Raw genomic sequence first — 24,050 nt, forward strand, 5'->3', positions numbered from 1 at the left:
CACATCAATTTCCTTGAGAGCATATAGGAAACAGAAATGATCAGTAACATTTATTGAATGCACAAACTATTTTTTGAAACTAAGTAAAATATTTTAGTATTGTTAGACAATTTCTGATTTCAAAAATATTAAAAAACATATCTTGGATTTAATAAAAAGCAGTTTAATATACTAGCTATTATATGCAAGCTATTCATTATGCCACTCGATCAATAATACTACTCTGAAATAATGATCTCGGGTATACCAATAAGGAAACTGGAGATCGTATGGAGAAAGACAAATGAGAAAAATTACAATAAAGATATGAAACATGAGCCGCTAAAAGCCAAAACAGATGATGACAGACCTTCCTAGAGAGAGAGAAAGTAACTTTCCCTCTCTGGGTGGTCTGCCCAAAAGTGAATACAATCATGGGCTAAAGGAAGTAAATGATTGATCATAGATGGCACAAACAAATGGAAAAGTATTTCATGTGCATGGATTAGAAGAGTCAATAATGTTAAAATGGCCATATTGCCCAAAGCAATCTAGAGATTTAATGCTATTCCTATCAAACTACCAATGACATTTTTTGCAAAGTTAGAAAAAAAAACTATTCTAAATTCTTATGGAGTCAAAAAATAGCCCTAATAGCCAAAGCAATCCTAAGCCAAAAGAACAAAGCCAGAGGCATCACATTACCTGATTTGAAACTATACTATCAGTCTATAGTAATAAAAACAATATGGTACTGGTACAAAAATAGACACATATACCAATGAAGCAGAATAGAGAACTCAGAAATAAAGCTGCACACCTACAGCCATGTGATCTTCAATAAACTTGATAAAAATAAGCAATGGGAAAAGGACACCCTATTCAATAAACAGTGCTGGGATAACTAGCTAGTCATGTTTAGAAGAATGAAACTGGACACAGGATGGTTTGAAGATTTCAAAGTAAGACTTTAAATTATAAGAAACCTAGAAGAAAACCTAGGAAACAGAATTCTGGACATCAGCCTTGAGAAAGAATGTATTACTAAGTACTCAAAAGTAATTGCAAGAAAAACAAAAATTGAAGAATGGGTCCTAATTAAACTAAAGAGCTTCTGCACAACAAAAGAAGTTATCAACAATGTAAACAGGCAACCTACAGAATGAGAGAAAATTTTTGCAAGCTATGCATGTGACAAGGGTCTAATATCCAGAATCTATCAGGAACTTAAACGAATCAACTAATAACCCTACTAAAAAAATTGGCAAAAGGCATGAACACACACTTCACAAAAGAAGACATACACAGGGCTAACAAACATGAAAAAATGCTATCATCACTAATCAGAGAAACGCAAATCAAAACCACAATGAGATACTATCTCACACCAGTCAGAATGGCTGTTACTAAAAAGCCAAAAAGCAACAGATGTTGGTGAGGCTGAAGAGAAATGGGAATGCTCATACACCGTTTGTGGGAATGTAAATGAGTTCAGACACTTTGGAAAGAAGTTTGGACATTTCTCAAAGAACTGAAAACAGCTATCATCAAACCAGCAATCCCATTACTTGGTATATATCCAAAAGAAAATATCCTATCAGAAAAACACATGCCCTTTTATGGTCATTGCAGCACTCTTCACAATAGCAAAGACATGGAAACAACCTACGTGCCCATCAATTGTGGATTGGATAAGGAAAATGTGGTACCTATACAGCATGGAATACTATGCAGCCATAAAAAAGAACAAATTCATGTTTCTTGCAGCAACATGGATGTAGCTGCAGGACATATTCTAAGTGAATTAATGCAGGTACAGAAAACCATGTACCACATGTTTTCACTTACATGTGGGAGCTGAACACTGGGTACTCATGCACATAAAGATGGCAATAATAGACACTGGAGACTACTGGGAAGGAAAGAGGGAAGGAAGCAAGGGTTGAAAAACTATTAGATATTATGCTCACTACCTGAATGCTAGCAACTGTGAAGACTAGAAGAAATATTGAGAAGTTATCCTGGACGCTGATACCATCTCAGAAGAAAATATATTTCTGGATAATTGATGTCCCTTGAGACTCAGGAAAGGAAAGTTTATGGATATATTTATGTAAAAGAAAAACTAAATTTAGGTAATTTTAGTGACATTAGTCCTAGTAATAATGAGAGTAGTTTCCTGCAAATGAATTCACTTTCAATGATGTAATATGATTCTGAATTGTTCAGAGAATGAACAAAAGGTTCTAAACTCACTTTTAGATAAATATTACTTCCAGCCAAGAGGACACTTACAGTTTTATTTCTTGTTATTTATGCAAAACTAGGTATGATATATGCGCTGTTTCAAACTGTATATCTTTGATCTGATATTATACCCTTTTGTCTTCCATCTGTCAGAGACATATACCACAAGGTTTGATTTGCTGTAAAAATGCTGTTTGTTTTACTTAGTTTGACTTTACACCAATTTGGAGTATTAATAAGTTTGTTTTAGTTCAAAAGATCCTGCATTAAGTGTTGATAAGGCAAAGGAAAACATTGATCTATCAACAGGACCAGTAAAATCTGAAAGAAAAGTCTAGCTTCGCAAATATAAAAACATATATAGCAAGAAATAAATGTAAGGAGATTGTTGAATTAGTGAATCCAGCATAATCAGTTTTAAGTATTCTGTGAAGTACTCAAAATCGAAGTGACAAGGAATAAAATTACGGCCTTTGTTATCATTAAGCCATTTAAAGTCTCAGGAAATTACAAGGTGACAGTTTAGCAGAAAGTGACAGAGCATGGACTTCGAAAGCAGGTAAGACCAGATATGGACACTGCAATTCATGTCTGGAAATACCTTTGGTAAGTAGCTTGGCTTTTAAAATCATCAATTTAATTTATTTAACCGCTACAGCAAAGGCGATAATATTATACATCATTTAAAGATTTTTGTAAAAATTAAATGAGACAACAATGTAAAGTGTGTAGGCTGTCACACAGCTTTTAGTATATATTAGCTATTCTATTATTTGCACAGGTTTCTATTATTTGTATTTTAATTTTGTATGACAGGTCATATTACCAACATCAAAAATATGTTAAGGTTTTCCTTTTTTTTTTTCAGTCAAGGGCAAGTTCTTTTTATTTTTATTTATTTATTTATTTGAGACGGAGTCTTGCTCTGTCCCCCAGGCTGGAGTGCAGTGGCGCGATCCAGGCTCACTGCAAGCTCCGCCTCCCGGGTTCACGCCATTCTCCTGCCTCAGCCTCCCGAGTACCTGGGACTACAGGCGCCCACCACCACGCCCGGCTAATTTTTTTGTATTTTTAGTAGAGACGGGGTTTCACTGTGTTAGCCGGGATGGTCTTGATCTCCTGACCTCGTCATCCGCCCGCCTCGGCCTCCCAAAGTGCTGGGACTACAGGAGTGAGCCACCGCACCCAGCCAGTCAAGGGCAAGTTCTATGACAAAATAAAGAACAATCATTGCATTATTTTTTAAAAAACAATTTGAGTTCTGAAATTTTTAATGCCCGTTTTAGGATATTTCTTCACTGCAATAGCATCATCCAGTTCTCTGTACTGCAGAGAGTATGTATTGCAACTTTCTACGCAAATTGCATCCACATTTACATATCGAATGCACAGATTTGATCATGCAACTTCACTCCTCAAAAAAGGGAAAAAGGAACCCTAGTTTCTTAATGTATAAAACTTGAAGTTTAATGCCTTTAGAATCAAATTTAATTATCTTCCCAACTTGGCCCCAATCTAACTTGCCTTCGATTTTCTTATATCACTCCCGCCCCCATTCCTGTAACATATGGATAGTCGAATTTTAGTGGGACGATTTGGAAAGATTTAATTGCTTTAATATAAAGATTGCAGGCAAAATACTCAAAAGTACAGCCCAACAATACATATCTCTGTAATATGTGTATCATATTTTGAAAGCTACAGAAATAGCAATTTAATGTTACAAAAAGATGTTTTTATCCTTTTACTTCACAGCTATTATCTTTTAAAATTGTAAAAAATCAATACCCTAAGTCATAATTACATGGTTCTTACTACAACTTGTGATTCTTCTAAATTTATAAATTAAGACTAAATTGTGACTTAAACATAATGGATTTAATGTTTGTAAAATATACAAATTTTTAAAAATATACATTAATATTTAAACCTATTAAAGTTAATACTAAACATTAACTTTATTATCTAAAATAAAATCAATTCTATTATATTTATCTTTTAAAAAGTGGGTAATTCATTAATTTTGTTCACTAAAGAGAGCAAATTAATGGCATCCTCTACTTTAAAATGGCAATCTTAGTTTGATATTGATGTAACAACCTCTCACTGCAGTATCTCCTATAAATTATTAAAATCACTAGTGACTTTAATACTATTTACCTATTTATTTAAATTATTAGAGGCCTGGACACAATGCACACTCCTGAAATTCTGAAAAATATTAACATATGTGACACAATTATATTTATTCATACAAAAGCTCCTATAAGTAAGACAGCATTATAAAAAGGAATATCCAAATTTTGGTTCAATTAATGTTAAAATAAAACAAAAACAACGAAACTTAACTTGCTGGAAAAAAAAGAAAACTAAAATTAAATATCAGAATTTCGATAAAACTCCAGCTTTTATGCAGAAATAGACTGAAATGAGCGATGTGTAAAAGATTAAGGGATGGGAGCAAGTAGGGATTTGGTGCTAACCTCCAGGATTTGCATAAACAGATGGGTTTCATACTATGGGAACATGCTGTGGACCCTTCAGGGCACCCCTAGAGTAGACTGTGTGCTGAACAGAATGGGAGTGCTCTAGACAGGGTTCCTAGAGATGACAGTTATGCAAGGTAGAGAGAAGAACCTCTTCTTGTGAATAATTTTTGCTAGCACAATACGTTAGGAAGGAAACTTGTGAGTGCAGAGGTGAGATATATCACAGCTATGCCTTTGAGATTTATAAATATAAATTATGTACATATGTATACTTCGACTAAGTGGATAGAATAATGACTATGTCAAGTAATTTTAACATAAATATATTTACTTTAATAATAAATGCCCATCCTTTGCATTAATTAAAGATCTCTAACTCATCTGTATCAAAAGTAAGATGCTAATATTTGAATTAGGCCTCATTCTAATAACTTAAAATTTCATTTGTATGTGCATATATGCAAGTATATAAATATATTCCTAAGTGCATACTAAATATCTAATTGTTTCAATCACACATAGCTTTTCTCTTTTTCCAATATCAAAATGTTGATATGTGTTTGCTTTGCAAAAGAAAATACCCAGAGGTATATAGTATTGTAAAAAATCAGTGAAAAAATATTGAGATAAGCTTTATGAATAATCTATTTTATAGAAGTTATTTCTTCCAGAAGTAAGACATTTTTTAATCACAGAAAACCTCCGAGTTAAGTATGTAAGCACTAGAGTAAGTTATGAATAAATAAAGTGGCACTATCTATAAACAGATATTTCATTCTTAAGGAGGAAATTTCTGAAATCTCAAAAACACATTGTTTGTATCCTTATGAAATAGGCTTAGAAGTAAAAGATAGCCTAACAATTTTTTTTTATTATTTTTAAAGCTATGAATGCATTTTTCTTCCTTACATTGTATATTCATAGTTTAGTATTTGCTCGAAGTACTTCATCAAAGATTGGAATTGGCAGGGTAAGGGAAAAGAATGCCCCCTATGATACCCCATCAGAGGTAGAAGAAAGAGAGTGGTTAGGTTAAAAAAAAATTTTTTTCTTGGTAGATACCAACACAACCATCCTGTTATTATTATCTGTTGAATTGATGACAATTTTCAAGTGGCACTTAACACAGACACAAAAGTCATCTATAGCCTTCTCTGGTGTTTACAGGTACTGTGGAGTCACCAGGGACTTCATAACTGTGCTTGAGGCTATTACTCCTTTCATTAGGCTTTCCTTTTTTTTATTATGTTTGGGCTTTGACTGAGTTTTCACGGAAGGTCAAAGTATAACTTTCATGCCGGAAAGCCTGCTTTTTTGAGTACAAAGAAAGTGTCAGCTAAAATAAAACATCTTCCACTAACAAACCCATTTCTACCTTCAAGTTTAGCAAGACTTTTACAATGAAACTAGAGATAGATAAATTCCCTAGCTGGGAGAAGAAATATGCAGGAACGAGTTAGTTGTTACTCTATTTACAATAATATAATAATAGAATAATTGGTGAAAATATTTTAAGCACACTGTCATTCATATAAATCACAATGTGAAGAATTTTTCACTCTGTTCTCACCATAATTTTGGTTATTTTCCTTTTAAAAATAGTAAACTTTATTGCAACATATTGTTCATTCCCCAATTGGGTCAAGCCTGGCACTTTCCAAGCAAGGCTGGTGCAGTTTAGCCAATGAAGCAAGAGCACCATCTTTACTCTTCAAATTGAGGAAACAGTACAAAACTAAGTCCACAAGAAGCAAAGGAAAGAAAAAAGTTAAAATGACCAACACAATTCCTGTGAATTTCCATATGTCCTTAACTTTTAAACTTCCCACAGTCCTCATAGGTGGGTGGTTTCCCCTACTCTTTTTTTTTATGTTATGCTGCCTCCAAATTTAAATATGCTTTCAGCTAGGACCAAGATGGGCCTTGACACATGCAGTGTGAAAAAAACCCTCAATGTCCATACTTCCAAGGGTGTTAGGTCCTAGTTCTAAATGAGACTGGTCATTAAAGTTGTTTGTAAATGAGAAAATGTGGAAACAAAGTATAGCCTGATAAAATGGGCCAGAAACACTTTTAAATTGACTCAGATCACCAAAGCTCACCAAAGCTAAGGTTTAGGGATAGGTTGCTATCCTCGTGGAGAATTACCATGTGAAATTCTGATGGTGAAATTACCATGTGAAATAGGAAGGACTAGGGCAGAGACACCATTGAGCCAAGTGAAGACCATCAGTTTCAGTTAGATAGAGAAGTTCAACCCTGATCATCACAGAAACTTCTCAGGTGGCTAAATGTCTCTCAAAGACATATGAGCAATAGTGTGGGGGATGGTAACAACAACGAAAACAACTGCAACAACAGTAGGAACAACCATAAACAGTTCACATTACTCAAACTTCTGGAGATACAGAGAAAACACAAAATTGAAATAAAAAAGACCTAAGCTGAAGTCTTGCTCCATCTATTACTAGCAAGGCAATATGGATCAAAAGTTTGTAAGTTATAATAATTACACATTATTGTGGCCCATGAGCTAGAATTTGCTGACCTGTGTTCTATAAATTAGTAAACAAATGAAAAACTCTTATTAGGAGAAGTTGTAAAGGCAAAATGGAATCTTCCTCAAATAGTTCCAATGCCCCTGTATCTTACTGCCTTCTTCACATTTCTATTTGTATATACAATAGACATATCAATCATAATATTCCCAAATTAGAGCTCCAGAGCTCCCCACCTTCCAACCCACTTCTTTGATAGTCTTTGTCAACTCAATTTCTGGTAACTCCACATTTCTAGTTACTTAGGCAAGAATTCGGAAGTCTACTATGCCTTCAAAAAGTATGTCTTTAAAATTATTTAAGTTAATAGCAGATAGTTTTCACTTGAAAATGAAAAATTGCAAGGTGTCCTAAGAACTAGGATGAGAATTGGCTGTCAGATCTGCCTCATTTTAATGGCCCAAGCAAATCACAAGCTGCACACTAAGAAATGATGAGGAGAAAATACACCTTCCTCTTTTCATAGGAGGGTCTACATAGTCTCATGACAAAAGGAGTGGATACAGGAAAAGTTGAATAGGTAAGGATGAAAATGAAATTTACCAAAGGATAATTTAACCTCCCCCTCTCATGCTTATATTTATTCATGAAACAAAAAATACTGTCTACTCTGTGCTAGATTTGTGTATAGGTAGTGGCAAAATATTTTTTGTTCCTTTTTAATGACATTTTTAAGTGGAAGAGTTAAATAATTGAACAATTTAGAAATCATGTAAGAAATATATAGTTTGTGATACGTACTATGAGTAGATAAGCAGCATGCTCTGATTTTTTTAGAAAATTTTATTTTGCTTAGCCAGGTAGGTGATTAAGTTGAGATATGAAGGATGAAGGGAGAACACATAAGAAAAACTCAAGCAAAAATCATTTAAAGAAGATCAGTGCAAGTACATGTATACATGTATATTGTAGGGGTGTGTGTGTGTGTGTGCGCGCGCGTGTGTGTCTGTGTGTCTTGCATATGTGTGAGATGGGAAAAACATGAACCATGGCACCAGAAGTACTAAATTTAAATCCTGCTCTTTGTTTAAGTTCTTGGTGCTGCGATTACAAGTACTTCATACAATTACAACAAAAGCAAACACTGACAAACGGGATCTAATCAAACTAAAGAGCTTCTGCATAGCAAAACAAACTATCAACAGACTAAACAGGCAAGCTACAGAATGTTAGGAAATTTTTGCAAACTATGCATCTGACAAATGTCTAATATCCAGCATCTATAAGGAGCTTAAACAAATTTACAAGAAAAAAAAACCCATAAAAAAGTGGCCAAAGGGCATGAACAAACACTTTTAAAAAGAAGACATACATGTGGCCAACAAACATGAAAAATAACTCAATATCACTGTCATCAAAAAAATGCAAATCAAAGCCACAATAAGTTAGCATTTCATGCCACTCAGAATTATTATTATTACTATTATTTTGAGATGGAGTCTCGGTCTGTCGCCCAGGCTGGAGTGCAGTGCCCCAATCTCGGCTCACTGCAAGCTCCACCTCCCGAATTCACACCATTCTCCTACCTCAGCCTCCCGAGTAGCTGGGACTACAGGCGTTTGCCACCACGCCCAGCTAATTTTTTGTATTTTTAGTAGACATGGGGTTTCACCGTGTTAGCTAGGATGGTCTCGATCTCCTGACCTCATGATCCGCCCGCCTCGGCCTCCCAAAGTGCTGGGATTACAGGCATGAGCCACTGTGCCCAGCCAGGAATGGTTATTATAAAAAAAATAAAATAAAAGGGTGCTGGTGAGGTTGCAGAGAAAAAGGAATACTTGCACACTATTGCTGGAAGTGTAAATTCATTCAACCATTGTGGAAGACAGTGTGATGATTCCTCAAAGACCTAAAGACAGAAATACCATTAGACCCAGCAATCCCATTACTGAGTATATACCCAAAGGAATATGAACCCTTCTATTATAAAGACACATGGACACATATGTTAATTGCAGCACTATTCACAATAACAAAGATATGGAATAAATTTAAATGATAGACTGGATAAAGAAAATGTGGTACATATACAACATGGAATACTATGCAGCTATGAAAAAGAATGATATAATGTCTGTGCAGGAATATGGATGGAGCTGGAGGCCATTATCCTTAGCAAACTAACGCAGTATTTGGTTAGGAAACCAAATACTGCATCTTCTTACTTATAAGAGGGAGCTAAATGATGAGAACACATGGACACATAGAGAGGAGCAACAGATGCTGGGGCCTACTGAAGGTTGGAATGAGGGAGAGAATCAGGAAAAATAAATAATGGGTACTAGGCTTAATACCTAGGTGATGAAATAATCTGTACAACAAAACTTCGTGACACGAGTTTACCTGTATAACACACCTGCACATGTACCCCTGAACCTAAAATAAAAGTTTTTTAAAAGGAATATAATAATACTGAGTATAGAGTCCTACTTGGATATTGAAGGATAATACTGAAGGATCACTTTTGAATGATCATAGACATAAACATTCAGAATACTACTCTATACATTATAAAAATTATTTAGATCAACTGCTTGAGATCAATGTGCTCATCATCTCTGTTTTATATTTCAGAAAATAAAGATTTGTAAAAGCTAACCATTCGACCACAGAAACAAGACTAAGATAGCTGAAACTGGAATTTGTTCCTGGGCTGTATGCTTAGCTACTGTAGTCTGTATCATTGTATATTACTTTAGAACATTTAAAAACCAGTTTGTATTTGTGTTATGTCACACAAATAAAAGACAAATTTAAAAAGAGACACATTATTTTTCTACGTTTTTTTCCCTCACATTTGAAATATCTTCCGTGGACAACCTCCAATTTCATATCTCTAGTCAAAGAACTATGTGGCGCTATGAAATTTACATAGCAGTTCAGGGTACCACACTCTTTTATTTTACTCTAAATTTAATCTAAAAAAGTTTCTCCAAGAATTCCACCCTCAGTTTTTTTTTTTTGCTCTAATTGTTTTTCCCTGGCAATTCCATCTATTCTAACATTAAATTAATTAAATGCTATTCTGATCCCTTCTACAACTGTACTTCTAGTATCAGTTTATTCACTGCATTGATAGTTCCATCTTGAAGGTCTAAAGTCATTTCAACAAGACCAACAGAGTGATAATTACTCTTTTCACTACCAAAACTTGTTCTTAATTCCCAACTTTGTATCCAGTTAAAAATATTAGTGCTGATCTGGCCGGGCGTGATGGCTTATGCCTATAATCCCAGCACTGGGAGGGGGAGGCCAGTGGATCACGAGGTCAGGAGTTCAAGACCAGCCTGGCCATGATGATGAAACAGCGTCTCTATTAAACACTACAAAAAAATTAGCCAGGTGCGGTGGCAGGTGCCTGTAATCCCAGCTACTTGGGAGGCTGAGGCAGGAGAATCACTTGAACCCGGGCGGCAAAGGTTGCAGTGAGCTGAGATCACGCCACTGCACCACTCCAGCCTGGGCGACAGAGTGAGACTCTGTCTCAAAAAAAAAAAAAAAAAAAAATTTAGTGCTGATCGAATCCAATTTCAGAGTTATCATCAACTTGCAATTTTCCTTTCAATATATATTGCCATTTTTGGACTAATAATTTCTTATTGATGCCAATAGAAATATTGATTTTGTATTTATTTTCTTGAAAATTTATTAAAATTGCCATATAAGGTTTTTCTTTATTTTTCCCCCACTCTCATTTTTTCCACCAATGGCCCCTCACCACCTAAAACACAGAAGTGATTTTATTTCTATGTTTAATGATTGTGTCAGACGAAATAAGTCCCCACAAAATTCAAATGCTGAAATGCGAACCCTCAATGTGATGGTCGTAGGAGAAAGGGTCTTTAGGAGATGATTAGATAATGAAGATGGAGCCTTCATGAACATGATTATTGCCCATACAAAAGGGACCCCAGAGTTCTCTAGACCTCTTTCTTCTACGTGAGGATACAACAATTATATAGCTAGATATGAACCAAAAAGTGAGCCCTCACCAGAATCAAGCCATGCTGACATTTAAAATATCCAGTTTTCAGAATTGTGAAAAATAAATTTATGTTATTTATAAGCCACCCCGTCTATGATATTTTGTTATAGCGATAGGACTAAGATGATGTTTTTCAATGATATTCACTTTTTAATGCTCACTGATTAACAAACAAATAAGCAAAGAAAACAAGCTTAACATATGATATATGATTCTCTATATTTTTCTGAAGTTTCACACAATGTTTCTTCTAGTATGGTAAGATTAAAACCATTTGCTATTAATGGTTCCAGTGAATTTCCTTAGACTCATCAAATTCCTTTAAAGTAATCACTTATACATGATGTTATAAAATCAACTTTTCAAACAGTGAGTGTGTATTTGTATACTTAATTTTATTTACTGGCCATCACAATTCTTATATTTATAATATATCTTTTATAAATTTTTTTTCCTAATAATCATGTTTAAATCCTTCAGTACAGTCCACAAAACACCTACCTGTTTACATTTCAAGGCATGTTTTGTTGTTTGTTTGTTTGTTTTTGATTTGTATGAATATTTTCTCAATTTTAAATTTATTTAAATTTAGTGTTACGGCATTAACTAAATAATATTTTATTGAAACTCTGAATGGATATAGTAATATTGACACATGTAGAATGATATATTTAGTTATCACTGTGCAGATATAAATATTCCTGTGTGTGTGTATTAGTCTGTCACAGTGAACCACTTTGTTTTATGTACAAGACAGTAGTCTAATGGCAAATGTTTGTTCTGGTACAAGTCCTTTGCTGGACAATTTTACTTCAACTTTAATATATCAGTATGACTATTCATAATATGCAGCAATTTTACAAATGTGCTTGAGTAGGCAGCAATAATTGCTGCAATATGTTGAGAATTAAATTAACTGAAGATAACAAAAGTAGCAGGAAGTAATTAAGAAACTGGAACAAGAATGAATGGAGATGTTTTTAAAGTACCTTATAAAATGTTTAGTAGCCAGTTCATTTCTGAGAGAAAAACATATTATAATTAAGAGATTATTCTGTTCCAGATATATTGAATATTTGTTGCCTTTACTAATTATTTTGGTGTTAACAAACATATAAAAATAATTAGTTGGAACAAATATATCTCTGGTATGCCTGCGAAATTCTGGTTCTAGGGAGGAATAATTAATAATTAACAAATTCAATAAATATTTTTATTTTTTATCTACTACATGTAAATAAATAGACTAAATTATTTGAGGAATTAAAGACTGGCAATACTTGACCTAAGGAATAATGCTATTTACTAGGGAAGATAAAAGGCACTTAAGCTCGATGAAAATGACAAAGTAGGATGTTAAATGATACCAAGATATCAAGAGAAGATTAAAGAAGGGTATTTCACGGAAAGAAAATAGGAACATGGCATTATGATTAAAAAAAAAAAAAAAAGCAATGTGTTCACAGATACCACATTCTTTTTCTTCCTTGGTACCCAACACAAGTAAAATATACTCCAGCCTCCGTGGCAGTTGGATGTGTCCATATTACCGAGTTTTAGCCTGGGGACCTTTCCAGCCCCTTGCATAAAACTTCCCTTCTACTCCTCTCCATGGTCTTTCTGGAATCGAAAGATTCTGAAGCCACAGAAAATAGTGGAACTCTATTATGGAAGGATCTTGATTGCATGATGCCTCTGTTTAGTAAACATGGTGTGATACATACCCAGTATAGTTATATGAGTCAGAAATAAACTGTGTTAAAACACTAATATTGGAAAGGTAATTTGTTACAGTATCAGCTGATTTCTAACAAAGGAAATGTATTCAATTTCACACAAATTCATACAGATCATCGGTAAGATGAAGGAGTAAGTGAGAAGTAAAAATGGAAAAATGGGAAAGTAAAAATGGGAAAGCAGACTGAAAGCTGATATAAAGAGAACCATATTCAGGAAAAAAGAATTTTAAAATTTATTTTCCAGACAATAAGATAATGTCAGACAAGTTAGGATGAAACATGATGAATAGATCTTGTGTAACCAAGAATACTCTGGCAGCAAAATAAAGGATGGAGGATATAGAGAAGATAACAGGAACAAGAAATAAGCAAGTAGTCCATGTTTAGAAGAACTAAATTACTTTAATTCCACAAAATAGAAGTGTAGGTTTAAGATAGGGTTAGAGATAAAGTTAACAGGCTTTTTAAAAGGTATTTGATAAGTCAGACAAAGCCTGAGCACCCAAGAGTTGGTCAATGATTCAAGGAGGAGCTTAGAAAAAGATAATGAGAAAGCTTAACAGAATAAACCCCCAGCAGGGTTGAATCTGGTTTTGCTCAGGGAAGGCCTGACAAAGATATTGACCTTTGATTCTCCCAGGCTCACAGTAAATTTTCAGTACTGTGTCAGGATTATTTTATTTATGCCAGTTACTTATGTGTGATGAGTAGGTAACATGGCCAGAATCTCAAGTGTGCAGTGACTGAGAGACTGGCCAAAGTGAGATCATCATGCATGGTGCAAGCCTCATAGTAAAAAATTGCATTTTCTTGTGGGAAACTGGAATCTGGATAGTTCCAAGAAACTGAATTCTTATTATCTTGAGTCTAGTGTGAGTGAAAATCTTTGAATATCGGTATCACTTGTCATTAAAAATATATCATGTAACTGGTGCCTTTTATAAATCTTTTTATCATATCTTGGGAAATCTACATAGCAAAAAGAATAAACAACAAATCTGTAGAAAGATGATGTTTGTAGAGAATAATGGAGAGTTTACATTGTCTTTTTATTTATTTATTATTTTCTTTTAACTTTTAAGTTCAGGGGTACATGTGCAGGTTTGTCATATAGGTAAACTTGAATCATAGGGGTTTGTTGTACAGATTATTTCATCACACAGTGATATGGTTTGGCTCTGTGTCCCCACCCAAATTTCATCTTGAATTGTAATTCCCATGTGTTAAGGGAGGGACCTGTAATCCCCATATCTTGAGGGAGAGAGGTGATTGGATCATAGGAGTGTTTTCCCCCATGCTGTTCTTGTGACAATGAGTGAGTTCTCATGAGAAATGATGGTTTTATAAACATCTGTCATTTCCCCTGCTTACACTTCTCTCTCCTGCCACCACGTGAAGAAGGTTCTTGCTTGCTCTTCACCTTCCACTGTGATTGTAAGTTTCCTGAGGCCTCCCCAGCCATGTGGAACTGTGAGTCAATTAAACATCTTTCTTTTATAAATTATCCAGTCTTGGGTATTTCTTTATATTAAATATCAGTGTGAAAACAGACTGTTACACCCAGGTATTAAGCCTAGTACCCATTGGTTATTTTTCCTTATCCTTTCCCTCCTCCCGTCCTTTGCCCTCCACCCTCCAATAGACACCAGTGTGTTTTTTGTTTGTTCGTTTGTTTGTTTTTGAGACGGAGTCTCCCTCTACTGCCTAGGCTGGAGTGCAGTAGTGAAATCTCAGCTCACTGCAACTTTTGCCTACTGGGTTCAAGCGATTCTCCTGCCTTAGCCTCCCAAGTAGCTAGGACTACAGGTGCATGTCACCACGCCTGGCTAGTTTTTTGTATTTTTAGTAAAGACAGGGTTTCACCATATTGGCCAGGCTGGTCCCAATCTCCTGACCTCGTGATCCACTCGCCTTGGCCTCCCAAAGTGCTGGGATTACAGGCGCAGTCTCAGCTCAGAAACTGTGGCCTTTAAAAATATGTAACTTTTTTTTTCTGTGAAGTTTCCTCCGAAACAAGAAATTTCTTGTCCCTCTTTATATATACACCTGAAACATTTATCTTCTCATTTGTAGCAGGTCCTTTCTCCACATATGAATCTATATTTGCCTTTAATTGCACTCTGCCTATGGACACTTTGGTCTAAGCATAGGAATTATGCAAGAGTATCACTTTTCAAAATACATAAAAACAAATAAGCTATCCTCCCCTTGGTCTGGCACCTTTTCTACCTCCCTGCTAATCCTCTCATGTGCACTTCTAGAAAGACTGTTTTATGCTTGCCTCCTTTACCTCCGCAGATACAGTAACTTTTCAATGCATTGTTCTTGGCCTTTTTATTCTCTGTAAACTGGTCTTGCAAATATATCTGATATGGTTTGGCTCTGTGTCCCCATCCAAATCTCATGTTGAATTGTATCTCCCAATGTTGGTGGAGGGATCTGGTGGGAAGTAATTGCATTATGAGGGCAGATTTCGCCATGCTGTTCTCACTATAGTGATTTCAGTCTCATGAGATCTGATGGTTTAAAACCGTGTGGAACTCCCCCCTCGTTCTCTCTCTCTGCTGCCACCATGTGAAGAACATGCTTGCTGCGGGGAGCGGTGGCTCACGCCTGTAATCCCAGCACTTTGGGAGGCCGAGGCGGGCGGATCACGAGGTCAGGAGATCGAGACCATCCTGGCTAACACGGTGAAACTCCGTCTCTACTAAAAATACAAAAAATTAGCCAGGCGTGGTGGCGGGCGCCTATAGTCCCAGCTACTCAGGAGGCTAAGGCAGGAGAATGGCGTGAACCCGGGAGGCAGAGCTTGCAGTGAGCCGAGATGGCGCCACTGCACTCCAGCCTGGGCGACAGAGCGAGACTCCGTCTCAAAAAAATAATAATAATAAAAAAAAGAATGTGCTTGCTTCCCCTCCGCCTTCCACCATGATTGTAAGTTTCCTGAGGCCTCTCAGTCATGCTTCCTGTTAAGCCTGTGGAACTGTGAGTCAATTAAACTTCTTTCTTCATAAATTACTCAGTTTCAGATAGTTCTTTATAGCAGTGTGAAAACAGACTAATACAAGATCCGATATCATACAAATTTCAAAAACGGAAATTTTCCTGTCATACAATTGTACTTTGCTGATAATATTTAACACTATAAGTTGTTTTTTAAACTTTGTTTAAATCTCTATCTTTTTTTCCAGGTTTCCTACCCTTTCCCCTTCACTTACCATGTGTGTGTTTTTAAATTGAAGTTAAAAGTAGAAAAGATAAATTTTGCCTTTTAATTGAAATATTTTGTTTGTTGACATATGTTGTTTTCTTTCTTATATTTGAGTTTATGTAGACCACTTTTCTTTACTGTTTGTGTCAACTCTTTTGTTTTTTCTTTACTATATTACCTCCTTTGGGATTAACCAAGTTTTTTTAATTCCAATTTTTCCTATGTTACTATCAATATACATTTTTTAACTACTCTATTATCCCAGCAACATGAATCTTTGACATATTATACCCACATATAAACAAGAAAATTTACAACTTGTCAGATAATATTATGACCTTAAAACAGTTTACTCCTCTCACCATTTATGTGATTTTAAAAATTAATTTTATTTCTCTATATATTTAACACTTACGGGTGCTCACCTGGTTCTTTTCTTCTTAAGTAAATATTAATTTACTTGTATTGTTCCCATCTCTATTGTTCTTTATTTCTGTCTACATACTTATGCTTCCCTCCAGGATCATGTTCCTTCTGCCTAAAGTGGCACATTAATATTTTTTAAAAACATGTCTACTAGGACATTTTTCGCCTTGTATTACACCATGCTATAAATTTTATAAAGAGGGAGGGCCCTTTCCTCTTTTAGGGAGAGGCCAACATTTAACGTATTTCAGGAAAACATTAGAAATTAAACAGGACAAGTATTTTTAAAAAATTTTTTATTATACTTTAATAGCGTACATGTGCACAACATGCAGGTTTGTGCACCATGTTGGTGTGCTGCACCCATTAACTCGTCATTTACATTAGGTATATCTCCTAATGCTGGACATGTACTTGTTGATGGCTTACTTTTATTTCCTTAATTTTCTTTGCTTTTATGAAACAACCAACAGCTTTCCTCTTATCCTACTCATAACAACTCTCCATTTACTAGTATCCACTCACAGAGATCAAAACTTGACATATCGACATTATATTTTTGGCCTTGGTATTACTTAGGGAATGTTTTGGCCCACTTTGGATTGCTACCAAATAGAGTGGTGATTAAGTTTTAGCACATGTTGGATCTTGACAGTGGCCCAGTGTAGAGGTGGTGACCTACTTCCCAGCAGGCCAGACTTGAAGTCCAGATGAATGACTGTGGTAGATGATGGCTATGTGGAGTATAAGAAGCAAACGTTCTTAGTATACTTCTCTTGGAGAGAAAATTGTGCAGAGAAAATACATTCTCCTGATCCTTTCAGAAAAATTCTACCTCTGAAGGGAGTGGAGGTTGGAAAGTGAAGAGGTTGAAGTCTTCCCAAGTTGAGTGCTGTTTTTTTCTATGGGTAAATGTCTTTCTCTTACAGTAAAATATATACAAAAGTTAGATAACACCTATCAGTAATACCTTAGATTATTTCTGCAATGTAGGCTGCAAAGCATTAAAGGGTCAAGCAGTTTTCACATTTTAAACAATTTTACTTTTAATTAACAAAAATGGTTTTACTTATTTACAGTGTAGCATGTGATGCTTCAATAAATTGATGCACTATGGAATGACCATATCAGGCTAACAAATTTAGCATATTTATTATCTCACATATTTACCATTTTTTTTCTGCAGTGAGGAAACTTTAAAATCTCCTCTCAGCAACTTTGAAATATATAATACATAAATATCAACTCTAGTCACTTCACTGTGCAATAGATCACCAGAAGTTATTCCTTTCATTTAACTGAAATTTGTCTTTTGAACAAAATTTTCCCTTTTCCCATCCCTGTCCTCCCCATCCCTCAGGCTCTGGTAACCACAAATCTACTCTCTGCATTTATGAATTCAAATTTTTAATTCTGCATATAAGTGAGATCATGTGATAATTGTTTTTCTGTGTTTGGCTTATTTTACTCAGCATAATATCCTCCAGATTTGCTTATTTTGTTGCAAACCTTAAAAGCTTAATAATATTGCATGCTCTCTCTGTCTCTCTGTGTTTGTGTGTGTGTGTGTATCTATGTGTTTCTGTGTGTATCACATTTTTAAAATGTATTTATCTGCTGATGGATACTTATGTTTCTTCCAAATATTACCTACTGTGAATAGTACTGGAGTGAATATAGGAGTGCAAACATCTCTTCACCATACTCATTTCAATTTATTTGAATATACCCAAAAACAGGATTGCTGGATTAGATGATAATTCTATTTTTCTTTTTTTGTGGAACTTCCATAATATTTTTCCAAAGTATTTTTCAAAATGTAGACAGTTATATATACCAAAATATATGCATATATGAGTAGATATATACAGCATTGTGAAAAAGAGAACAAATATGGAGTGGGATCTATCTTACTTAATGTTACAAAAAAAAGAGAAGAAGGATTTTTCTGAGGAAATAATGCCTGTTCCTATTTTACGTAGTAAATAAAAGTTCTTCAGGAGAAAACAACTGAAAAAGAGTAAGTATAAAGCAGTTATGCCCAAAGAAATAAAAATACAAAATAGCCTGTGTTATTCCATTTGTGTCACTATAAACAAATACTGAGGCTGGAAAATTTATAAAGAAAAGCCATTTAATTGGCTCGTATTCTGCAGGCTTCTACAAGAATAGTGCTGGCATCTGCTCAGCTTTGGATGAGGGTGTCAGGGAGCTTATAATCATGATAGAAAGTGAAGAGAGAGCCACGGTCTCACGTGGAAAGAGGGGGAGTAAGAGAGAGAGCGGGGAGGTGCTACACTCTTTTAAACAATGAGATCTCATGTGAACTCCGAGGGAGAACTCCCTCATTATTGTGAGGACAGCGTCAAGACTCACGAGTGATGTATCCACATGACGCACACACCTCCCACCAGGTCCCATCTTTAACACTGGGGATGACTTTTCAATATGAGGTTTGGAGGGGATAAATATCCAAACCATATCGTAGCCCTACATGAAGTTTGGCATGCTCTCTGTATCTCTGGGCAGGTATGCCTTTCTCTCTGTCAGAGTATCATTTTCTATTTCCATTCTCAACTCAGAAAGTGTGGACTTTAAAAATACATATAATTTTTTTTCTGTGAAGTTTCCCCTGAAACAAGAAGTTTCTTGTCCCTCTTTATATATACACCTGAAGCATTTATCTTCTCATTTCTAGCAGATCCTTTCTCCATATATGAATCTATATTTGCCTTTAATTTCACTCTGCCTATGGACACTTTGGTCTAAGCATAGGAATTATGCAAGAGTATCACTTTTCAAAATACATAAAAACAAATAAGCTATCCTCCCCTTGGTCTGGCACCTTTTCTACCTCCCTGCTAATCCTCTCATGCGCACTTCTAGAAAGACTGTTTTATGCTTGCCTCCTTTACCTCTGCAGATACAGTAACTTTTCAGTGCACTGTTTTTGGCCTTTTTATTCTCTGTAAACTGTTCTTGCAAATATATCTGATATGGTTTGGCTCTGTGTCCCCATCCAAATCTCATGTTGAATTGTATCTCCCAATGTTGGTGGAGGGATCTGGTGGGAAGTGATTGCATTATGAGGGCAGATTGCATTATGAGGGCAGATTTCGCCATGCTGTTCTCACTATAGTGATTTCAATCTCATGAGATCTGATGGTTTAAAACTGTGTGGAACTCCCCCGCGTTCTCTCTCTCTCCTGCCACCATGTGAAGAATGTGCTTGCCTCCCCTCCGCCTTCTACCATGATTGTAAGTTTCCTGATGCCTCTCAGTCATGCTTCCTGTTAAGCTTGTGGAACGGTGAGCCAATTAAACCTCTTTCTTCATAAATTACTCAGTTTCAGGTAGTTCTTTATAGCAGTAATACTCTGGGGCATACCTAAGTCTATATATATAACTAACATGCTAGAACAGGTCTAGAATTGCTTTGGTAGATAAATGAATAAATTAATATAGGGTGAACATTTGCCTTTTTTTTGGTGAACTTTATATTTTGGGCATATACAACATTGCAATACAATTTACTAAAGAAACAAGTCATGGTAGATATTCACTTTACTAACTTTACCTGTAATTCAACAACAAACCTATGATATTTTCTTTGTCAATCAAATAAACCCACCCCAAATTGAGTTATTTGAAGGAGAATGAATCATGCAGATGAATGGTGTGTCATATGTGTCATGAGATAAATCTCATTTTCAGAGATAACACTGGCAATGAATCTAGGGCAGTCTCTAAAATCCATTGTCTGTTGGCAGTGCTAGCTTTGAGTTCTTAAGGTAGTGGAGGTTAAATCTCCTCTGGACCACGAATTCTTTGCACTATGATAAAAGGATAAAGTAAATCCTAATTTGGGGAGACTATTTTGATGATATCTATTCAAATTTACGTCTTTTAACTCAACAAGTACACACCTATTTGATTGTGTTATAGATTTTCTTGCTCAATAGCCACAAATAAGAATAATTTTTGTTTATTGTTTAGCAGGATTCTAAAAACAGCACATTGGTGAAACAGTGGTAACTATATATTCATAATACAGAAAAATACTGTGGGTCTCACAATCTGCTATCAAGGGTGTGTATTCATCTGGAGTCTCAAATGGCAAAATAACTCATTTCCAAGCTCATGTAGGCTGTTGGTAGAATTTGTTTTCTTGAAGCTCTATGGCTGAGGGCTCTGGATCCATGAAGGTTGTCAAACGGAGGCCACCTTTAGTGCTTAGCCATTTATTTTTTCTGCCACGTAACCTTTTTCATAAGCAGACCCTCACCAAAACATCTCAGTTTGCTTCTTAAAGATCAACAGGACAATGAGAGCTAGCAGAACAGTTTTACACAGTGTAATGTAATCACAGATGTGACATTGCTTTATGTGTGTCATATTCTGTGGGTTAGAAGCAAGTCACAAGTCTAGCTCACATTCTAAAGAAGGGGATTACACAAAGGCTTTAACACCAAGAGATTGAAAACCTTAGGGTCTGCCTGCCACAATAGAAAGAATCAAATATTAAGAGAGAAAAATATGTTCCATTTGCATATAGCACAGAGTGCCTAAAGAAAATACAGAAATGTGGATGGTGATATATATAACTTAGTAAGTAAAAATCTGTAGCAATTGCATTGCATTTTCAAGGGAGTCTTATACAACAAAAAAACATTTGATGATTAAGTACTAATGAAGTAGTATTCCTTGACTCTGTAGATGACTCTGTGCCAATAATAAAATATTCCTTTCTGTAGGCTAATTTATTACTTATTTTCATAATAAAACCTATTCTGTGTAATCAAATTGAAGACACATATTTTTGAACTAGTGATATGAGTGGATATGGTGACATTTTTATGGAGGTTACCATGCCTTATATAATTTAACTGAGGATATAATCTTATTATTTGCATTACAACACCAATCTCAGTCCAATAATTATGGAGTGGCATTATTTGTACACCTCCAGATTGTCATTGTTTAACCCCTCTGATGAAGTAATCAAGTGTCTGGTTTTCAACATTGTTTAAAATACTCTTAATGTCTCTAGATAGTGGAAATTAGGTTAAGCTGAAGCATCTTAAAGCTTCATAACACCAAACAGATAAATGAACTATGATCAGGAGGTAGTGGTTCATTTCCACCCTATTTCCTCTTACCTTTCATGAACTCCATTCAAACATATGCATGTTGCTGAGACATAGTATGGTGCTTAATATCACTGGGGAAGGAAATAGAAAAATAATAACTACATTGCATTGAAATATGTGCAAGTAATAGTGTTCTAATAAAGGCGTAATATATTTTGTTGAATATAGAAAAACTTAGTAGTGTAAAACATTTTCCAAATTTTATGTCTATTGTATTTGTAAGATTTAAACTGATGCTCCTTAGACTGTGAAACAAATACTGCCTTTCAAAAATCACTGAAATAATTAGATTGTTTTCAGATGAATTTTCTGTTGCTCATAGAATTAAAAAATAGTCCAATAGAATAAGAACTTCCAGCTGAAAAAGAATAAAGGCATTGCCTATTGGAGTAACATATATACAGCTGTCTCTTGAGTAAAATACTGGAAAATAAAGATGCAAGTACCTTAACAACATAATACCCAACATTTTCTAGCACATTATAAAATGTAGTCTACAATTACGTGTATTATTATTTATCTCCTGCAATAATGTAAGCTGTGTAAATGTAGAAATTTCTGTCTATATTGTTCTCTGATATAAAACTACTGTTTAGAGTAGTGTTGAATACAGGGTGTATATATATATATATATATATATATATATGTAACTTTTCCTAAAATTTCTAGATAGTTGCAAACTTTACAGTTTTAATGTTTGTTTTTTAAAAAGCATAATTTACAAAGCATACATGTATGCCCTTCCTTCCTTCCCTTTCTTCCTTCCTTTCCTTCCTTCCTCCCTCCCTGCTCGCTTGCTTTCTGTTTTTCTCTCTTTCTTTTCATTTTCTTTCCTTCCTTCCTTCCCTCCCCCCTCCCTCCCTTCATTCCTTCTCTCTCTCTCTCTCTCTCTCTCTCCTTTTATTTATTTATTTATTTTTTTTGTGAGACAGGGTCTCATTCTGTCACCCAGGCTAGAGTGCAGTGGTGCCATCTTGGCTCACTGTAACCTCCACCTCCCAGGCTCAAGCAATTCTCACACCTCAGCCTCCTGAGTAGCCTCCTGAGTAGCTGGAGCTAGAGGCGTGTGTCATCACGCTGGCTAATTCTTGTAATTTCGGCTGGTCTCGAACTGCTGGGCTCAAGCAATCCACCTGCCTCTGCCTCCCAAAGTGCTGGGATAACATGTGTGAACCATCGTGCCCAGCCCAGCATGTATTCTTTTTAAATACAGCCCAGGTTTTTCCATTTACGGTTGTTTGATGTTATGACTTGTTCAAATAATCAAGTTATTCTTAAATTTTGTTTTCTTTTTCATCTAAGCAAAAGTTTATGGATGTTATATCAACTATATTTCATGTGGGGCATGCTTCACTACTATATATATATTTATTGGTAATTGGGCGACAGAGCAAGACTCCGTCACAAAAAAAAAAATCTAAATCTTTAGTAGTGTAATTTAAAAACAAGAATTTTATTTCCACACCAGCTTGAAGTCTGTGGTTTTAAAATAATTTCTTTTTAAGGTGTGCTTTACCTCAAAACTTGGAGGGTCTGTCTTTTATCTCAAACAAAACTACATGGAGAAAAGGTACTGAAGAAAGACAAATGCATTAGATAAATATTTTGCCGTATAGTTGTCAGTAAACCAACTTAGAATTATCCTGCAGGGATTACATAAATAAATAAATACATAAATAAACAAACAAAATGAACACCTTTATGAACACTCCGACTGAGTGGAATATGTCTATGTTCTTATAACTGCTTTAGTTCTAAAAGCCGGAGACACAGGAATCATTAAGAGGGGTTGAGTCAAGATGGCGGCCTAGAAGCAGCTCCTGCGCGCTGCTCTCACAGGGAGGAGACAAAGGGCTGGTGAACACTGACCCTACAAGCTGATGTCTAAGAAACCACGTCGGACTCCATCAAGGCAGCAAGCCGACACAGAGAGCAGAGAGGAGTGCAGCTGGGCAGCAGCCTGTCTGGGATAAATGCGGAGCCAGGAGAAGCTCCCCAACACAGGAAAGGGTGAGTAAGACGCCCCTGAGGATTCACACTTTCCGCGGGAACCTGTGTAAGGTACCGAATGGAAGACCCCCACCACCGCCCCCTTCCCCCCGCCGGCCTCCCTGCACCCTCCCACCAGCTTCTAAACTGAGGCAGAGAGCCACCGAAAATGTTGCAGAGGCAGCTCTCAAGTCCAAGGGGACCTCCACAAGCCTTGGACCCTGGAACAGAGGCACCAGTGCCATCTCCCCAGTAGAGACTGCAGTCACAGTGCCCA

The 24,050-nt window shown here is 35.7% G+C and overlaps 1 long non-coding RNA gene across 1 annotated transcript; it reads right to left on the reverse strand.

Annotated features, from left to right (window-relative positions):
* Window positions 1-17,073: 17,073 nt before the first annotated feature.
* Window positions 17,074-23,536, reverse strand: LOC112130474 (uncharacterized). Its single transcript, XR_002912726.3, has 3 exons — window positions 23,482-23,536; window positions 21,794-21,855; window positions 17,074-17,368 (listed from the first exon to the last, which is right to left on the reverse strand). It is a non-coding gene; the product is annotated as an uncharacterized LOC112130474 (long non-coding RNA).
* Window positions 23,537-24,050: the final 514 nt, after the last annotated feature.

This window comes from Pongo abelii, chromosome 22, assembly GCF_028885655.2.
Source record: "Pongo abelii isolate AG06213 chromosome 22, NHGRI_mPonAbe1-v2.0_pri, whole genome shotgun sequence".
NCBI classification, from domain to species: Eukaryota; Metazoa; Chordata; class Mammalia; order Primates; family Hominidae; genus Pongo; species Pongo abelii.